The 21,148-nt window shown below is 36.5% G+C and overlaps 1 protein-coding gene across 3 annotated transcripts in view; it reads right to left on the bottom strand.

Moving 5' to 3' along the window:
• dpr20 (defective proboscis extension response 20) overlaps nt 1-19,462 on the bottom strand; it is a 524,337-nt gene extending 504,875 nt beyond the window's left edge. Inside the window, exons 1-2 of one of the 3 annotated variants that reach the window (XM_087348564.1) lie at nt 19,226-19,462; nt 18,926-19,102 (exon numbers count right to left, since the gene is read on the bottom strand). The gene's annotated coding sequence lies outside the window, so the exon portion shown is untranslated. The remainder of the gene's footprint in view (nt 1-18,925; nt 19,103-19,225) is intronic. The other 2 variants (XM_087348576.1, XM_087348577.1) reach the window with 2 other exon arrangements.
• Between the last annotated feature and the right edge of the window lie 1,686 nt (nt 19,463-21,148).

Here is a 21,148-nt window from a genome sequence, read left to right as displayed (position 1 = left end):
GTTTCTGTCGAAATAATTTCAAACTTCAATAACTCGGCTAAAAATAGACATAGCTCCGCCATCTTAGTCTCGTTTTAAAGAGGAAGGATGAAAGTTTGTGCCAGTACGCTCCGACATTCGTGGCGGCCGGACGTCGCGAACTGCGCACGCGCAAAGTGAACCAACGATTTTCGACTTTCCGGATTCGACACGTGTCCATAAACGGGATCATATCTCAGAGACTAATTACCCGATCCGAGTGAACCAAATGTTGTTTTGAAGAGGAGTGTATATGTTACAACTCATCCTGGCCTCCAAATGTGTATCTCAAAAACTAAAAAAGATACGAGGCTGTGAATTTTAAAAGGTTTGAAAATTCCCCGATTTTCTTAAAATGTCGCGATATATGAGGGCAAAGTACAACCAGAATTACAAAAATCGGGTACGAATGCGTAGAGCACAAAATTCCAAAGAGAATGATACCGAAAACGTCGGGCCCGGACCCAAAACCAATGCGCAGTACTGCCGCGAATATAGGAAACGTAAGCGCGCTCGGACAACTCAGGCGGCATCTGACGAGCCTGGGTCAAGTATGGATGTGTACCAATTACGAAATAATCATTTATAAAAATGTGACGAAAATTTGGAACTCTTACGTGCATACCTTCAGAAATTCTTTAAACTTGAACTAGTGAATGATGTGGACAAACGAACCACGCAAGGGAAAGCTTCTGTAGATTTGACATTTGCAAGAGTTATTCAAATAATTTCAAAGCCATATGTATCCTACTTCTCATACCACTACCCTGTATTCAATAAATGTAAGTTTCAAATGAATTAAACGATTCAAAACAAAATATTTGTTTAATTTCAATATACTATACACGATTGACGTTTTCACGAAAATAACTGCGGCAGTGTCCGACATTGTCTATCAATTTGTCAAGGTATGGAGCCTCTTAGGTGGCCCAGTAAGTAATAATAATTATAAGAAGAAGAATAGGCCAATCTAGCTCAAGTAAATTTCGCTGAACAATTTTAATTTATTTTAGTGCTAAATTTTACCAAATCCGTTAAACGGTTTGGGATCTGAAGCATGTAAAGTAACGGGCTGCCCGACATATAATTGAACGAATATATTACATAGGTTTTTAGGTTTTTACGGAGGTAAGTCTGAAGATATCTGTCTTCAGACTAATATGTCATCAACGTCGTATCTCGGTTTCCACAATATACTTCGACAACTCAGAGACATAATTTGGTTTGAAAATGATAACTCTAATATCCAACACAATTTAAGTACTTAAATCATTCCACGTCGTTACACACACAATATGTAATTTATGCTCTGGGAAAACACCTTCGATCTATTAAAATAAAGTTACTTTGGCCTTGAGTATCAAAATGATTGAATGAATGTGGTTAAATGCGTTTACAAACCCAAACTAGAAGAGAATGCATTGCGTTTAACAAAAATGATTCTCATTTTCTAAACCATTTCTCCGAAACTTGAGTTCAGCGATTACCTGCAACAACGATATGTTAGTTAACCAGTTAATATGTTGCGTCCAAGTGAACATTACATTTGTTCAAGCGCATTAAATTCGTTATACGAATAATTTATTACACGCAGAATTGAATTTTAACAACACCAATGAATATTCATTTGCCAAAGTTGAATACAAGTAGAAATCGTCAGTAAACCCGAACCATATTATATACTACACTTGTTACAGTTGTTAAAATAATTGTAGTTAGTTTGTTTTGGTGCAACAAAGTGGAAACAAACATTTGACAGGCAAGAACGCACAAAGACGACTATAAATTTTTAATGCATTTCGAATATCTTCCACGCTTGGTTAGTAATCCACCAAACTTGCTCTTCGTTAATTTAATTCCCTAATACAATATTTACATATTTCCTAGATTTTAGTACGCACTTTACTTATTTTAAAATTCCTGAAATCAGCTTGGTTCTTCCATTTGATGGCGTGGGTGCGTCTTCCATTAGATGGCGTCTAAGAATGGGTATATTGTTTTTTCCCTAAACATATATTATTTACTCAAATCAATGGCGTCTTAAATTGTAGGAAATACGGTAATTTATGTTCGGTTTATTATAACTTTGCCTTTCTCTTCGAGGAGTTAATAGGTACGGCGCATTTAAATCAGTGGTACTTGACCTTTAGATCCTCGCGGTACAGTTTTGTTTCTGCAAAATAGAATCTCAAAATGGATCTAACATTTATCGGAATACACCAATTTCTAAGCAAGTTTTTGTTTTAATGTTTCTTGTAACTAATCTCCTTATTTTAAGGGCACTATTCGTAATTATTATTGTTTTCGGCGAAAATTATTCCAACAGATGACACAACTTTAGTAAAATTGAGCGACCCAAAATATTGCTCATACAAACTTAGATTCTTTATGATCGTAGCGGATTTTGTCGATAAACGAAGTCCATACGAATTCATTTACGGTAAGGAGTTAGGTGAGGAACATACATACCCACTGATGTAACACTACCATAAAAATTACATTGTTATTACCATTGCCACTAATTAATGTAAGTTTATGCTTTAACTAATTATTAAAATATTTTCAATTACGGATAAACTAATAATGTAATATTAAAATTATTTAATATTTTGATTTTTAATATTTATTGAAATTGTTCTATCCGAATTCATGCGTGGCACTTGACAAAATCTCGCGGCCCACCGGTTGAGAAAACTGCAATAAATTATGAGCTTTCCTGCATTATAGTGCCGGAACTGAAATACCGTTAGCACGTACAATTTAAAAGGTGATATTTCAGATCTCCATGTTGGCGAGGATGATGATGGCTGCTTTCTTAGATGTAGCGTGGTGAAGAAAATTTACCAACGTTTTAGAGACAGGAAGAACGTTAGAAAACGTCGGTAAACTTCTAGCAGACTGCATGGTGCAACATCTCAGAAGACAATTATCTTTACACAATTGAAAATGTAACAAATAACCTACTTAAAATTATCAGTAAAGAGTCGTTGCATCCCATGCCTCTTATCGTTATGGTGAACAATTAAAGTGTTCAGATGAAAAGTTTGTGTCAAGAGTAAATGAGTAATCTGAAACACACACGGTTTTCTTCAGTGTTGCTCTGCCGTGTAGTATTCTGTCTATGTCACAGTGTTGCGGATGAATGTAGAGCCTCTATATTCGGGGATGAAAATAGGGGCATTGTGTTCTTCCGATAAGTCAACACATAGCCAGAATGTTACAGGGCATAGCGAATTACATGTACATGTTTTATTCACATCACAAAGGAGCCTTATATCCTACAGGATTCTCAATTGTTTAAATGCTCCGGAATTTATGGGTTTGCCCATGGTATTATACAGCCATGTTTCTGAACAAAGGGCCAGAAACAAATGAAGAAAAATGTATACAGCAAATAAGATATTAAAACAAAATGTATAGTTTTATAATCAGTTCGAACCCTGTGGGCATAACGCCTAACGAATTGGGAATAAAATATATAATCATCCATTCGGATGACCAGAAAGTTCAATATAAATATTTTATAAAATTCATGGTTAATGGTAATGCATCAGTTAGCCAGTCAGAGTGATTTGCATATCACACTTACTAAGCATGCAGAACAGAGTTTAGTTGAAATTTCCCTTCCAACTCGGATGCTTACACACGAATTTTATTATCGCATTTTACAGGTCTATTCATTTCACTCCATTACAGAACATGTCTCAACACATCTTTAAAAATATAACCTATAAATTTAAAAAGCAAATAAATTTCCTGTACAAATTCCACTACATTTTTTACGTTTGGTTCTTTAGTTATGTTTTATGTAAATAAAAAGGTGCAGATGTAACTTTGCTTTTCGACAAATGCATTTTTATACGATTCTAAAATACGAGTTTCTTTCAGAAGTAATTATATTTCAGCGAGCAATAAACATTTGGATGTCACGGAATAAGAAATGTCCTCTATTACAGTTACCAATCCATACCCTTCGCTTTATCTCTTTAATGTTTTTATTTAATTAATTATTGTAACTTACCTTCTCCTTACGGTTTCCTCCGTTTAGACAGACGTAATTGAAATCGTGTACAAGTGCTATCAATTTTGTCGAAAGTAATTTGTATTTAGTTAAGAGCAGTGCATTAAGTTTAAAATTAGTATTTTCTGTTATAAATTTTAAGAGGGTTTATAATTTTGCAAGAATAATTGTTTTATCACCGACCCATATCAAACTTCGCTAAAATAAGAAGTTAATCATTTTTATTTTTTGGTACTGCACTCTAAGAATAGATATATGAGGTGAGAAACTATGAATATATTAGCTAATTGAATTTACACGTCACCTTTATTGTCCACAAAGTATATTTATTCATCGGCTTGGTAATTATATACTAAGTCCCTGAAACGGAGTCCTTCTTAAGATGCTGATAGTAGGCTCAGTTTGTCAGAAACTTCCCAGCAATGTTTGAAAAACGAATTCATTATTTTGTTACAAGAATCGATCATTCTCTACTCTGAGTTAGATTACCCCAATTCAAATCACAAATCGATTTACATAATATTCACTTTAGTAGTGTTGTCCCTTCTACGCCTACATCTTTCGAGTTTTCTATATGCACTGCAAATTTTGTACCAATTTCTTATTTCCTTCTTTAGTGCTAAAAGCCTTGCAGATCTCATACTCCTTGACTTAATCACTCCAATAATTGTATGATAATCAGATAAAATATCGACTATTTCCTTACACATCACTTAGTTTGTGAAAGTTATTAGACGAGATTCAGCTTCAAAGTGTTAAGCCAACCGACATACTGTCACTGTTATATGACTCTTTTCTCTCTCGAGGACCTTCTTTTTGGCAATGGCTAGATAACCACAAAGTTTGGATCCGGGATATAGAGTGCTTATACCTGATAAAAATGTTCCAGCTATACCAGTAGGTAAGGCTAATGAAACTTGTGACACCTCTAGTAAAGATCTCGTGGGAAATCCTTCAGATTCGCGGTTATTAGCATCATTATTCTGTGGGCTTTCGGATAAAGCTTTAAAACCTATCATCAATCATTCGTGAACTTCAGATACTCAAGAGTATGAAGGCAAAGGAAGTGGCACTGTGGTGTGGAGTGAGGTAAGACACTGTGAGCATGAGTAACTTGTATTGGAGCGATACCTAAATCGAATGCTGATTGTTTCAGCTGACATCTAAAATACCATCGTAATCAATGAAATGCATTTGTAACTTCAGTATATTTTTAAGAGTAGTAACAGCAGTTCAGGATAAATTAGATTAAGATGTTACAATATTCAGATTCTTTATTTCGCTGTTCTCTGTGTGCAATGCTTATGTATATACGCCTGTTCTTTGGACATGCAAAAGCCCATATCGATATTTCGACTCTAAAAGGTATAGTTTGTGTTGCTGATATAGTTGTTAAATAAACCACTAACAAATAAATAATTATATAGAAATTTTCTTTTAAATTAAATGCTGCTGAATAAGGTCTGTAATTTCCGATGTGAATATACTGAAATTTCAAATAGCATCATTCAGAAACCAACACATAGAGAGCATCGTCACATCTGACACATACATCAACATAGAGATATATTTGTCACAAATTTACTGGATTTGTGTATAAATTTTCTGTTTCCTTAATCATGCGACTGAAAAGTACATTTTTATGTTTGAGGCAGCTAAGAATATTTACATGAATTTCTGTAGTGATGTTACTTGTAAACTAAATAATCTATTATTGTGATACATATTGACTGAATCAGGAGTGCGTGAGTTCCGGCCCGCGGGCCGCATTTAACATGATTTTGGAATAAACTGATGCGAAAAGGGAAAAAATATTCTGAGCAACCCTGTTGTGGATACATTGAAATTAATTAATCGTGAGTGCAAAATATAACAATGAAATTAATTAAACAGAAATGGTTTATGTGTAGATCACTAAGGTTAAAATTACATTATTGTGTAAACGTGCACTGTTTTGATGTTCAGGACACGTTAAAAATTAAAATAAAATAAATAAATAAAATAAATAGATCCGTGGTGTAACAGCTCCAGAGAGCCAAAGCCGACTAGCTTGACTGCTGGTCTCACGTTCACATGCCTAAGCAGAGGTGAACGATCATCCAACCAGATATAGGGTGACGTGTGGTCAGCACGACGAACCCCCAGCCATTGCTAGTTTTCATGACCGGATTACGCTACTTATTGTAGCTCCCCAATTTCCTCACGATGCTGGGTTGGCGCTGGTCCCATACACCGGTCGAAAATCTCATGAGAAATTTCTTTCCCCGAGACTCGAACCAGCGCGCATTCCGTATCACCGGTCCGAAGCATGAAGCCTCAGACCGCGCGGCTACAGCGCGGGACAAAAATTAAAATAACATATAAATATATCTATGTGTGAATAATTATGGTTTTATAATATTAATGATGACTTGAAATGAAAACTGTCTAAAAGCTAACTATCACCGTCCTTAAAAATAACATATATCTGCACATAAATACGTTTATTTTCCATTTTCAAGTGAATAATAATGTCGCTTAAGATCCACGATATTATTTATTCTTTTCGGAGACTGTCGACAAAGATATGATTAGCCAATGCGGACAGTTGTAATGTAAAATTTACCAACACGTAGACTATATATTTGGTGTTATATTTCTGCCAATAAAAATAAGGATCTCATGTTTTCTAATGCATCAAATAAATTATTCTTGGTGGTTACATGTCAACTAAATAAAAGAATAAATTATTTATAAATTTATCACTAAGTTACAGTATCAATAACAATGTTTATTTGCTTTGACACAAAATGCTTAGCGGATCACTTCTTGTCTTGTATAAGCATAGAAACTAGAGTAAAACAATACTACATTTGTAACTTTGGGATTACTTTCGCTCTATAGTAACGGGAAAGAGATTGTATCATGTACACAGAATATATTATAGTGAGCATTATACTGTGTGAGTCGGAAGGCTGAATCGCGAACGGATATTTTCAAATGTTCTATCGTGTATTGAGTCGTTTCAGTGGTTTGTGCTCTTCTGGTTAATCGAGGCACGGTGGAACGATTTGAATAATATAATACTTGAATAAAGTTCAGTAGATACATGTTACCAAAAACAGAATGCAAATAAAAATCCAATCGCAACTTTTCTCGCCATCATTCTTAAAGCGATAAATAACTTTATGTTCATAGTGTAATAACGTATGTCTATAAACGTCAATAATAACATTTAAAGTGTATTTGAGGTTCTAATGGACGCTACAACAAACACGACAGCCAACATTTAAATTGCGATTTATTTTAAATAAAACTAATATAAACTTAATGCAGTTTGACACAGCATATTTTTGTCATTATTTATAGTGTCTGTTCGCGTACTAAACTATTACTAAAATTCACTAAGAAATTGACAGATTTTCATGAAATTTAGAACAGCACGTCAACAGAAACAAACTCACCAATGGATGTAACGTATGGGAAAACAGAAACGCAGTCTTCAAGAACATGCAGGCTAGAAAATATGGACAGAGAGATCCCGGTAGTGCTGTTACAAAATAATAGAGCAGTCTGTCGCCGACGGAGTAATTACTTTCCTGAATAGGAATGAATGTGGTAGGAACAAAACATTGTATGAATTTGAAAGCTTAGTTTACCGCTGACATTGCGGTCTCTGTAATCACTTGTCTCTGAGCTGCCTGTTTCTTCAGGAAATAACAATGTACGAAATTAATGCATAAATATAATAACACAAATATTGTCAGAAAAAAGAAGCACCAACAATAGGCTAAATAATTGATTCATATGCAGTTTGGCCTTTCCCTGAAAATGTGGATGTCTTTGTGCAAAATTCATCGATTTTGTTTTGTGTACACCAATTACGTATCTGACGTTTCGAAACTACGAGTACATAATGCTAAATACCCGTTAAGAAATTATAAGTATTTATAAATACCGGTTTCAAATGGAAGCCATTGATATTTAAATTTTGCATAATACAAAAAAGCGGTTAGCGAGGAATTATTGACATTTTATAGGCTGAGACATTCTCTCTACTGAAAGAATTACTGAGCATTCTTAATTCACAGAATTTCGTACACCAGATGTAGGTATCGGATGAAGTAGATAACCATAATTCTACAACAATAATATACTTAAATCATAATATAAACCTAACAGAAATGTCTATATAAAATTAGCGATTATATTTGCGACGATACCAATTACTTCCGCATTCCATGGACAATTATGAGTTATTATAATAATGCAAAATTTGCATCAAAAATTTTAATATTTATTTGGATTCTAAATACATACTTAACCACAAGAGAACAGACTACAACTCAGGTTTCCTTTGTTTGTTTGTGTCATGATAGGGTGGTTACACAATTTGAACGTCATGAAGTTTAAAGCTCCATAAAGCTGAAATAACAGAGCAGAGGTGTAGCAGATGTTAAGAACCGCAGACATCGTTACCAGAGTAACGCTTCGAATGAATTACACATAACGATCGCGCGATAGCCTCAAAGCACGAGCAATTCTTCTCTTGCAAGAAGTGTCTTGGGAACTAAACGTTCTGCCCCATTAATTTCTCTTAACATGGGGGATGGGTAGAGAAAAAGACGAATGGTTTGTGGGCTTTGTTCTAATTGAAAAAGAAACAAATGCATTTAATCGTTACAGTTGACATAAATTTAAAACTAAACTTTATTTGACATTTCACAAAAGTGTTTGATCTCATTCTTAAACTATATAACTACGATTTATCAACTGTACAGTTTCATTCAGCCTGATGTTAGGATCAATACGAATTATGAATTGAAAGGGCGTGGAATAAACGGTCCTGGCCGATTTTAAAGTAATATCTCAGAATGTTCCTTGAGGTAACGACCATATTTATAGATAACCTGTTGAAGCTCAGTCACTATAGTTACTGATTACGGACTGGACGACTGAGATTTAATCCCCCACAGGGGCAGAGAATATTTCTCCTTGGTCTGCGTCAATATCGGCTCTGCGGCCCACGCAGCAGCCTATAGTACCGAGGTCCATTCCCGGGGGTAATGCGCGGCTGAGGCGTGACTCTCACTATTCACCCTCACCTAATGCCTCGGGCATGAATGAGTAGGAGCTATACAACTTCTACCCCCTATCGCCTACATGTCGTATAGTGGGGCAGCTTTACTTTTACCCGTCTAAGACATCCGAAAAATTAGGTGAGAACAGAACCTTATGCATTTAGAATATGAAGTATTTTGGCCCAAATTTCGCATTAAAAAGATATTTTCTGTTGTTTCATGAACATGTAGGTAGTAGGCCTCTCTCTAGTATTGTTATAGAATGGATGGAGAAAATACATAAGCAAGCGTTACTAGACTAAAAATCTAGAAATGAGAACGGACGAAAAGGCGACAATGTTGGTGAAACATGAGACAACCCAGTAATATGAATTTTAAATTATACAGCTGCTACAATGAAAGCAGGTATTCTCCGTTTTAAAGATAAATAATTTTGGTTTTTTCTGCCAGTATATAAAATTAGAGAATCTATCTACAGTAAAGTTGTCGAAATTTATCATCGGAGTTGCAACGCCGTGCGGACTTGTAGCTTGGTATTAGTAATTTGGAGATATATACTGCCCCCATCATCAGGGTTGAGAAATTCCTTTTCCATTAATAATATCTATTGCTCAATTGTAGTTACGATCCACATAATAATGATGTATATTCAGGCGAAACTGTTCGATATTTGGCATTTAAAATATTTTAAATGACACTATTAATTCCAAATGAAAATAATTACTTATACTTCTGATATTCTTTAAGATAGTAATGCAGCATATCTGAGATGATAGAGCTTGAGTTCTGTATAAATATAATTAAGTTTGTAACCGCATTTCTCAAATTTCAGTAAATGCGATGCCAAAGAGATGAAGATGTTTTGTTTGTAATATTCTGCCTCAGCAGTACATTAAATATCGTTTCGTAAGGGATAATTAAATGCATAAATCGTTCTTAATCATGTAAGACAGGTTATATTAATAGGTGTCTTTGGCATGGGGAAATATCCGTTGATAAATATTTTAAATGCGCCAACACTTAACAAAATTAGATCTAGAATTAAAATTAACAAAAACGATAATAAAGCATTTAATTTGTTTCTTGCATTAAATCTAGAATCATGTTTAATAAGTGTCTCTGTTACTACTTACATATGTCATTCAATTACAGAGAAAGCAATTTTCTTAAACGCCTATTTATAAACAGCAAACAATATTATATTCCTATAATATTTATATAGCAATTTTATTGGAACCTAACCAATAGAAGGAAGCAGTATAATTGTTTGGCTTCTAATGATGGATATTCCCTCGTAATTTAGCCTACAAAAGCGAGCTCAGAATTTAGATCAGAAGGAAATAATTATTCCTTAAATTAATTCTTCATTCTGATACTAACTTAAATAATCAGCAACACTTTAGTATCTGTGGCGTTTCTATATCCGAGTGACTTATACGTTCGAAGACAGCAATATTCAGACTCACCGCTGTGAAAGCCTCAAATCTTATTCATCAATTGATTAATTTTTATGTTATATCACGACGTTCACTGTTATTTAACGGCTATTTCTTCACTATTCTTTTTATCATACCACGTAATAAGAAATCTGAGTATGTTTCAACATATAACCATTCGAAATAACATTAAAATTATGACGTTTATGATGATGTGAATATTTGTATTGGAAATGCATGTTGAGTCACTTTAAAATGTGTAACCACCCCATCTGCAAAGACACTAAAATTCGGATTATGCGAAACAATATATTTTGAAAATGTTTGTTCATGTGTTGATACGTTGTATCTTATAGTGAATGAAGAACTTTAATGTTATAGACCTGAGAGTTTGCATACAAATTTGTCCGGGAAATATTTTAAACATAGAATAGTGAAATATGGGGCACTGTGATGGAGTAAGTTCTTTACCGCAAAATATTAAATCGTTACAAATGTAACTTAGTGATTCTGCTTGTGTTGTAGTGTTACAGAGATCTTGTAGTATTGTTGTAAGACTTTCTAATTATGACAATGTTTTAGAATCGTTTTCTTTCGTTAAAGCTTCCCGTGTAATATTTTACATACATTTCTCATTTCCTCCATGTGCGCTACATGTACTTCCTATCATATTTTCCTTTTTGTTCGCACTCAATACTTTAGAGTTCTGAGTACCTTAATAATATTTCCAGATAACTTCAGTGTTTATACTGTACGAAGAAATACGCCACTGCATTAGACTTTAATTGTTAAATTTAAGTGTCAAACTGAGATTATAACCTGAAACAATTCGGCATAACGCACAGCAAAATAACAGCAACCGAAAGAGCACTAACTTTTTTAAGATCAAGTTCCCAAACATTTTGTGCTTTATTCTGTCTATTATTGTTCCATTTAATGGTCTATTTAGTCTTTATATAGGCAGTTAATCGCTACGTGTCTTAACGATGAAACGAATCTAAGGACACGGTGGTTCATTTCTTGACGTTATGAGAACATTAGATGTGGAAACATAGTTAGTGGTGGTGTTAAGGAAAATGCTATAGTTCGATACATCACTGGACATAGCTAGATAGCTGCTATGCCTGCTAACTGATCAGTACTGCACGTTTAAGCTTCAATTCCGTGTAGAATTACATTTAAAATATTTCTTTATACTCGTCGTGGGAATTTTATATTTTACTTAGAAGTGCATTATTTGTTGTTCAAGAAATCGTACCTAAAATGTTATGTCTAGATTCTGCCTAGTAATATTTTTAATTATAAGCAAATAAACTTTGTTATCGAACGGAGTTTGCATAGCCAAGTGAGGGATTGTGACGGATTTTCCTCTTCGCCGTTTAGCTTATTGCACATGGTGATATTCTTACCCCGCGGTAAAGCCACCAAGTATAGAGCTATCAGCAGTCCATGCAGTGCGCTTATCTAAAATATGTGAAACTTTACGTTTACTCCACTTCGCTCATTCATGCTGGCTCACCCAGTTACATATGCACTGGTCCCACGGATATTTTCTCTGCGTTATATGCCACCTGGAGCTAAAAGCTCCAGCCGCCTTTATACAATATCAAAGTCTTCAAATTCACTGTCTGGAAAACTTAAAATCTCGCTTTTATGTAAGTCTTAAATTGAGTAGGTTGTCATATGCGAATGCAACTCGCATTAGCAGCTAGACGAAAGTAATATATGTTTTATTAATGTAATAAAATTTAATGATATAATTTAACTTTTACATTCATTTATAAGTCTACTATATTGCACAGGAATATATATTTATCTTTTATACTCTATACAGAGTATACACAAAAGAATGGTGCAACTGTGACTGGCGACTCATTTTTGGACATGTTGGAAAGCTGGTTGTTACCCCAACTGAATACCAATTATGACGATTACATTCTACCACTGGACGGAGCTCCACCCCATTTTCACAGGAATGTACGAGTGCTTCTCAATCGTGTTTCTCCACAGCGCTAGATCGGATGAGTTTCATTACCGTGTGGATGTGTGTCATGTGACCCAGGGTGCACACATTGAAGGATTGTAATTAACGCGTGAGAAACGTGGACAGTTGCCGTCGCTGACGGTGTATGTTGTGCCCGTGTAAGGTGAGAAATACATTTTTTATTAACTTTTGAAACCGCACTATTCTTTTGTGCAAATCCTGTATAATGCATTAGCCCCAGAACTTTTTGTGTTTTGTAAATGCTAAGGTGTGATGTTTTACAGTTTACTAACATTTTTGATGGTTGGGTTCTATTACTTTTAGTTTCGATTCATAGGAATGGCAAGGAACGCTGAAATTTAACTCTATTTGTGTTCAGATAGTCGCTTCCTTCTTTTGTTGGTCGAATTCGTATTGAAGGGATATTTATAGACGTCTTCCTTGCTGCATTTACCACTACATTCTGTGATTACAAAGACCTTCAATGTTGTTAATATTGTCCTGTCAAAATAATCCTCTTTTTAATTTATGATCCGAAATTCAAGTGAATGAACTACAATGAGAACTTGAGAAATGTGTTAGAGGAGTACGTTTGACAACTGGTAGATTTATAGTATGCAAGTTTCTGAAGATAATGTCTTCTTAAGAAATGTGATTGCTTCTATTTAGAGTTGGAAGATGTTTATTTATGTCAGAGCAATAATATATTGCAGGTTATATTAAGAAAATGTGAATTTGTGGATAGAATTTAGTTGATCCAATGGTAGGCTACTGTAAGCATGAAAATGTAATTCAGGGTTCCAAAAAGGCAAGAGACGTTTTGACCGGCTGAGCTTTTATAACTATCACAGAAAATTTTGCTCTGTGGATGTATTATATTTAAATTAGTCCATATGAAGAAACTATTGCATTTGCCCTCATCTTTATGCATTTCATGATACTAATCTGTAGTACTTCATATTTAACTAATATCTTTTGCGGTTAAGTTTTATTACTTTTACATTTTGTTTAAAGACAGTGGTAAGAAACGTTAAAATTTAACTCAACTTGCATTCAGCGAATCATAATTTATTTTGTTGTTTAAATTTGTTCAATTCGATTATAATCATCAATCGTCCTATTTTTCGACCATATAGATCTATGTAGTCTAAGCTAGTGATTGTGATGTTTAAAGAAGCATTTATAATTGTACATACACGAGAAAATTAGGAGGAGGCTAAATTCTTGAAATTCTTGGTACTTTTCAGTTCAAAATATTTTGTCTTCTCCTCTGATTTCTAACAACTTAAAAATTAAACAATAATTTTGCCCGTGGTTTTGTATGGGTGCGAAACACGGTCTCTCACTCTGAGGGAGGAACTTAGATTGCAGGTGTTTGAGTATAGGGTGCTGAGGAGGATATTTGGGCCTAGGAAATAAAAGGACGAGGTATGGAGAAAACTGCATAATAATGAGCTTAACAATTTGTACTCCTCTCACAATATTATTACGCTGATTAAATCAAGAAGAATGAGATGGACAGTGCAAGTGGACCAAAGGATGGGGCAAAAAGTGTACACCAGGTATTGGTCCGGAAGACTGAATGGAAGAATCCGTTGGGGAGACCTAGGCATAAAAGGGAGGGTAATATCAAGAGGGATCTGTGGGGGATAGGAGTTGAAGGCGATTGGATTTTACTGACCCAGTCCAGGGACCGGTGGAAGTTTTTGGGAAGTTCGGTGATGAATCTTCGGTTTCCCTAACTCAGGTAGTTATATATATATATATATATACATATATATATATATATATATATATATGTAATGTGATAAATTTTACGAGAGTTAATATTACGAAAGATGAGAATGATCATCTCTACAGGATTTTAGTAAGTGAAAAATGGCTTTAACCAAGTGCTAAATGTTCACGGTTTTCATGACAAGAAACAGATATTTATGGCTGAGCCATTAGTGCCAAAAGGCAGTTTTCTGGAAAAGGACACTACTATTGAGAAATTGAATAACTATAAATTCCAGGGCACTAATCACATTTCGGCCGAATTTATCAAAGCAGGAGGCGAAACGTTGGATTCCGAGATACACAGACGCATTTCTCTATATGGACTAAGGAGGAAATGTCACAGTAGTGTAATGAATCTGTTATTGTGCCACTTTAAAAGAAAGGTGGCTGGCTAATAATTATCGAGATATCTTCCTCTTTTCATCTGCCTACAAAATATTCTTTTGATAAGGTTGGCTCCATATGTCAATGAAATTACTGGGGATCATCAGTGTGTGTCTTATATATACAAATGATAAAATTTTCTACATTAGCCACTTACTACAGAAAGAAATGGTAGTACAATTTGACAGTAAATAAACTATTTATTGACTTTAAGAAAGTCCATCACACTTATCCCACGGTCAATTCTATGATCCGAGACGGAAAAGCAAACTTAAGTTGCGCTGTCAAATCCGACATTTCTGCCTTTGGTGCCAACGGAAAAATCTCGTGGCAACCAGAAAATATCCAGTGCACTAGTTTATTGTAATGGCACGTAGCAACTATGTAATACACTCTATCGCTCCTGGGCGGTAGCTGCCAGGGGAAAACAGTAATAGCAGCGATCCCGATGCCAGGCGTAGATGGTAGGTACCTCATATGGAAAAACACCGATGACAAAGCTGCAATACTTGGAAGAGTGATCAGCGTGGTATAGGTTCTTAGACACATAAACTGATGACAATTCCAGGGTTCCGAAGGTAACTGGGGCGCACAAGAGATTTTCGGGAGAAATACAAATGCAGCAGAAGCCTGGTGGACTGTGACGCATAATTAGAAGAGTGGGGATGCAGAAAATGCCCCTGGAAGAAACAAAAACGGAGCAGCAGCCAAATATAAACACACAGTATGCAGAACAATACCAAAGGAAACACGTAAGAACCTTAGGGCTATATATAGCAGGATTTATCGAAAAATTTAAAGTCGTTTAAACTGAGAAAGATGAGCTCGGATACAAGAGTTATCACCAGGATAGACTGACTTTACAGAAACGGAGTGGTAAACTCAGAAATAGTCAATTACCTGCGGTATCTAGGTATAAGCTTGGCTAAAAACCCTGGGCCGATCGACTCTGGGGAAAACTGGGAACCAAAACAGACTGACCAACTTTATAAGCACCGGTAGGCGATTAGAATTATAATACAGCGCAACACGTTCATGAGAAACGCGAATATTATGTTACGCTCTATTTGAGGTCTCACGTAATTCAGAAGGCTCGGGATGGATCGGCAGCAAATCAGAAAAGGTCCACATATTGGAAAGAGGATTATTTAGTCAGAGGGCAAATATGAAGGAAACGGCACTTTTATCCTAAAGACTCATGGCGAGCAGTACTATTAAACGCGAATTTTAATCACTGCATGGGGCGTGATGCTGACCACTCACCCCCATCTAGTGCCGAGGTCAAGGAAGAGAGGAGCTATACCTCCACTCACCCCAAACGCCTACATGGCGTATAGTGGGACAAACTTTACTTTACTTTACTTTGCAACTCGGAATCCCATAAAGCATGGTTACCATTATCATAAGCCATAAAAGCGGACTTCAGATTCCTATGAGAAGGATTAGGATAATAGGGTGTAGTGTTAAATGAGACAGACCCAAGACCAAAACAAAATCCCAAAACTCGCGACTAGTAAACTGAGTACCATTATCAGACACAATGAACAGGTAAGGACCGAAATTAGCGAAAATAGATTTCAAGCAATCTGTTTCGACAGAGGATGTAGCTATCCTGACTCAGAAACCCCAAGTAAATTTCATGAAAACTTCCACACACACACTAGAACATGGATTTTGATCTGGGAAACCGACACGAAAAATCGATGAAAATTTTCTCCGTCGTTGCTATGGGCAATTCTGAAGCGAACAGACAAAAGTGGAGGAAACGTGCCGGTTTACTCATTCGGGAAATCTGACAAGTTTGACACGCTGAAGTTCCACTTTCGAGCAAAAATACAAGAGCCTACTTCTCAAGCTGTAATGGTGAACACATTCACCGGCATTTAATCTATTAATAATTACAATATTGGCAGGTTGCTTAACCTGATGACTTCTCGGGTGTGGAAGAACTTAAAGGCGGAATGCCCATTTCGCAATAGAGCCTGTCTGCAGATCGAAATCAACATATCTGAGAATTAACTGAAACTGTTCAATAGCAAAAAAGGACAGAGAGGTACTCCTGCTTATAGATGGAAAATTTTCTCTCCGCGTTAGAGAGAGTACGGGTGGCAAAGGCGACGGGTCGTACTTAGAACTAATATTCGTGCGAAAGCAAAGCCCCAGTTACTATAGAACTAACGTATGCCTGGAGGATGAATCGTTGAGTGAAATCGGCCATGGTCAAAACTGGGGTAATGCATACCTTAAAATCAGAGAGAGTAGCTTGCTCTTCACTACCCCATTTAAATTTTACTCCCTTCTTCCTCAACGCATTGAGTGGCGCAGATCTATTCGGCAAATTTGGGACGATTTTATAGAAGAATTTGACCTTACCAATAAATCTCGCTGTGGCGGATAATTTCTGATAACAACGGAACGAGCAGGGTCAATAGTAACCCCTGAAGGAGAAATAAGGTACCCCTCCAAAAAAAGAAGATATGTGTAGCAAACTTAACGTTGAATGGTTTAACAGTAAGGCCCTCGTTGCGAAGGTGCGTAAATACTTTCCGGAAGTGCACCAAATGCTCTTCAAGGGACGAACTATAAATCACAAAGTCGTCCAAATAATTGTAAACAAATCTGAATCTGATATCCGTAAATATATTGACAAGCAAACTTGTCAAAACCTGAGCTCCAGTGGCGATGCCAAGGGGTTCACGAAATAATTCATGAATGTTCCAATCGGTAGCAAAAGCTGTGAGTGGACGAGACTTTTCAGAAAGAGGGGTACGGTTATACTCTGTATTGAGATCAAGAGTGGTGTAGACGTTAGCTCCGGAAAACCAGTGCAAACACGAATGAAAGTCCGGAAGAGGAACTGATTCTATTTTAATCATCTTATTGAGGCACGATAATCAAGAACAGGGCTGAAATCGGTTTCTCCCTTTGGGACAAGAGAAATGGGAATAGAATATGGCGAAACAGAGTGTCTAATAATCCCTTTCTTTAACAGGTCTTGAACTTGTCGACGTAAAACAGTCATCTTCGGGGGAGAAAGCCTCTTGGGGGAACTTAACAGGCGTGGGGCCAGTCAACTAAATATCATGGTCAAATAGGGCTGTAAAGCCTGAACTATCAGTAAGTACCTGAGGGAAGTCGGCATTGAGTTTGCGAACAGCCCCAGCTTGAAATAGAGAAAGATAGCTCAGATCTAAAAGAAATTTGTCGGCGCGAATTTCACATGGACAAACCCAATCTACATTACCAGAAACGATGGTATGGTGGCTAATACATAGGGTTTGCCAGGTACCGGATTCCGAAATGGAGAAATTGAGGCTATCATACTATTAGAATGTTCAAAGCTAGCAGACCGCACAAACGTTTTCAAGTACTACAATAGAAGTGAGATTCTTACCCAACACCTAACATGACCTCACCACTAGGGGTCGAACTATCCAAAATAGCATGGACAATATTTGTATTTGGGACCTCAAAACAAAAAAGTTGGAGTAAATTTTAATGTCGGCCACGTAGTCAGGTAGACTCGCCCTGACGTTGGACACTAAAGCAATAATCTTGTTGAATCGCATCTTTACCCAGAGCCGGGAAAAAGAATCATAGCCTGTCCACATGAAATCTATCTAAAGACGTAGAAGCGCCGATAGATTCACTATGTGCCCTGGACAGTGTGTCTGCCAGATACGAGTACGAAAATTGCAAAATATAAATATCCTGAATGGACAAAACTGCAGCATGAATATGGATTTATATATTGTAAGACCGACTCAAACGTATCTCCCCACAATACGGTTTGATGGGACAAAACCCTCTCAATAGAGTTGGACAACTTCGTATATTGAAAGACGTGAACTTCGAAATGGTATTGTTTGCTGACTCTGAAAATTTCTCCAAAGCCTGGAGCTGGTTAAGATGGGCAGCCTGTGAAATAAGAGCCTCTGTATAACCAGAGGTAATATGATCAAGACAACGCGGGCCCCGAATGGAATCCTGGGAAGACTCGAAGAGATGGCTAAAAAACTCCTCCATAGACGACACTAAGTGAGAAGTTTCCCAGACAATTCGACCAGGGAGGCAGAATTGCAATGGTCTAAAACTTTCGTGTTGGCAAGACCACGAAATCTGTAGGTGAACTGGCGTAGGCACGTCATAATACTGGGGTACTAATTGAGCGAAATGTCAGCCAAAACGTCAGTTACTGCTTCCTAAATCTGACTTAATTTAATGCGCAAGGTTTTCGACTCACCCAGAGGTTCCATGGAGTATAAGGCGAACATGTGAATCTCGGTGCCAGCTGATTCACGTAAATATTTCCGAAGGTCGGAGACCTTCAACAGTTGTGTGACTACTCCCTCCCGTATGGTGACTTCGTTTTCTAGCTTATCCTTCCTGAGGTTGTCTGCATTCGGAAGTACTCGATCCTCTATGACGAAAAAGCAGACAAATTAATAGCAATTCTCAATAATCAATTCAAAGAAAAAATGCAAGTACATTAACAGAATATCTTGAGTGGATTGAATGGCGAAACTAAGCTCTCTGCTATTACCTGACAAGCAAAAAGGCCCAATAACCTTTTCAAGAAAATAGTTTATTGACAAAATATGAATTACACAACAGTATACGGGCATATAAATAAACAGCGACAGTTAAACAAAGGATGAATCGCAGTGCAGTTTTCTGCCTCCAATTTCTAATCCAGAAAAAAAAACATTATAATCTAAAATAAATAGAAGCGATGTGAAACGTGTGACCACCGGGCTGAGACTCATCCACACTGGTCCCCGTATGACCTATAAACAAAAGAAGACAAGGGCACACTCTGACGGAAAATAATGAAGGTCGGGAAGAGGTTGATACTAAGGAAAGTAGGAAAGGGATAAGGTGATAGGGAAGGAAACGTCACAGTCGTAAATATTTGTCCGATACAATTCCTATTTGGAATGGCCGGAAACAGGGAGATGCTCTGTCGCCGCTGCTTTTGAATTTTGCCTCAGAATACAACATCAGGAAAGTTTAATATAATCAAGGCATTATGTATATGAATGGGAGACATCAGCTGTTGTTCTGCACTGATAATGTTAATCTGCTGGGCGATAATATAAATACTATAAAAACGAACACACAATAGCTATTAAGGCATAGTAGGTATGTTGGTTTAGAAATAAAAGTCTAAAATACAGAGTATATGAGTATGTCTCGGCATCAGAATTCATTACGAAACCAAAATATAGAGATAGCTTATGAGCAATTTGAAAATGTGACAAAATTCAAGTACTTGTGGACAAAACTAACAAGTCAGAATGCCATTCACGACGAAATCAAAAGTAAATTAAATTTGGGAAATTCTTGCTATCATTCAGTCCAAAATATTGTAACCTACCGTCTCATATATTAAAAACTAAGTGTACTTTTGCCAGTTGTGATATAAAGGTGCTGAATTTAATCTCTCACCTTGAGGGAGGAATGTAATTTGAGGGTTTTTGAGAACAGAATGTTGAGGAGGATATTTAGCACCTAAAAGGGAGGACGATGGATCATGGAGAAAATTGAATAATAATGAGCTTCAATGTCTGTGCTCCTCACCTGATATTGTTAGGGTGTTTATTCAAGGAATATGAGGAGACCATTTAGAGGACTTAGGCGTAGTTGGGAGTATAAAATTAATATAGACCTTAGGAAGATAGAAATCTATGGAGCGAACTGGATGCAGCTAGCTTTGGGTACAGTCCTGTGGTGGGCTTTTGTGAACATGGTGATGAACGTTCAAGTTCCATAAAGAAAGTGAGCTATTTCTTGATATACCGAATAACAATCGACTTTCCAAAGAATATCTTTCACCTTAGAGAGAGATAATGGGAGAGGAATTTTACGAATCTTTGTTGACGCTTGAAAGAGCAAATTAAAATGTTAGTTTATATAGACTAATTTATGTACTCTAAATCATACACCACAATGCATCTTGATAAACTGACCGTCGCTCAGCCGGTCTAAAACTCTTTCGACTTCTGTGGGGCATGAACTTCTTTATCCGGTTCTTGAATGCCCAACCACCGTTCCACTTAATTGAGCCCACAATCTCATATTCTGTTCCTGTAAGATCGATTGTAATATTTCATTCACATCATTACTCTTTGTAAGTGTTCCCTCGTGTTCTGGACTGACACCGTGTGCTATTGTAGCTGCTTACCAACGTTTCATTCTGAAGATTGAAGCGACACGTTCATCAGGAACGTTACTAACTATCTACGTCACACGGTGACACAACCAAGAAGAATATTGTCTAAATCTTGACCGACTTCAATATTTCAACTCTCAGATTGCAGTATTTAGTAGGATTTCAGATTCTCACGTCCGTGAATACAGTGATGGTTGTTTTTGTTGTAGCGCCGTGTAGTCTGGTAGAATGTCACTAATGTTTCAGAGGTCCTTGTTGCCTCCATCATCAGGGCGATGGTGGAGGCAGGACGGA

Source organism: Zootermopsis nevadensis, unplaced genomic scaffold (genome assembly GCF_977971745.1).
Source record: "Zootermopsis nevadensis isolate Lab colony 2312 unplaced genomic scaffold, Znev_1.0 Znev_ptg000013l, whole genome shotgun sequence".
NCBI lineage: Eukaryota > Metazoa > Arthropoda > Insecta > Blattodea > Termopsidae > Zootermopsis > Zootermopsis nevadensis.
The sequence above is the reverse complement of the archived record's forward strand: the minus strand, read 5'-3'. Positions and strand labels throughout refer to the sequence as shown.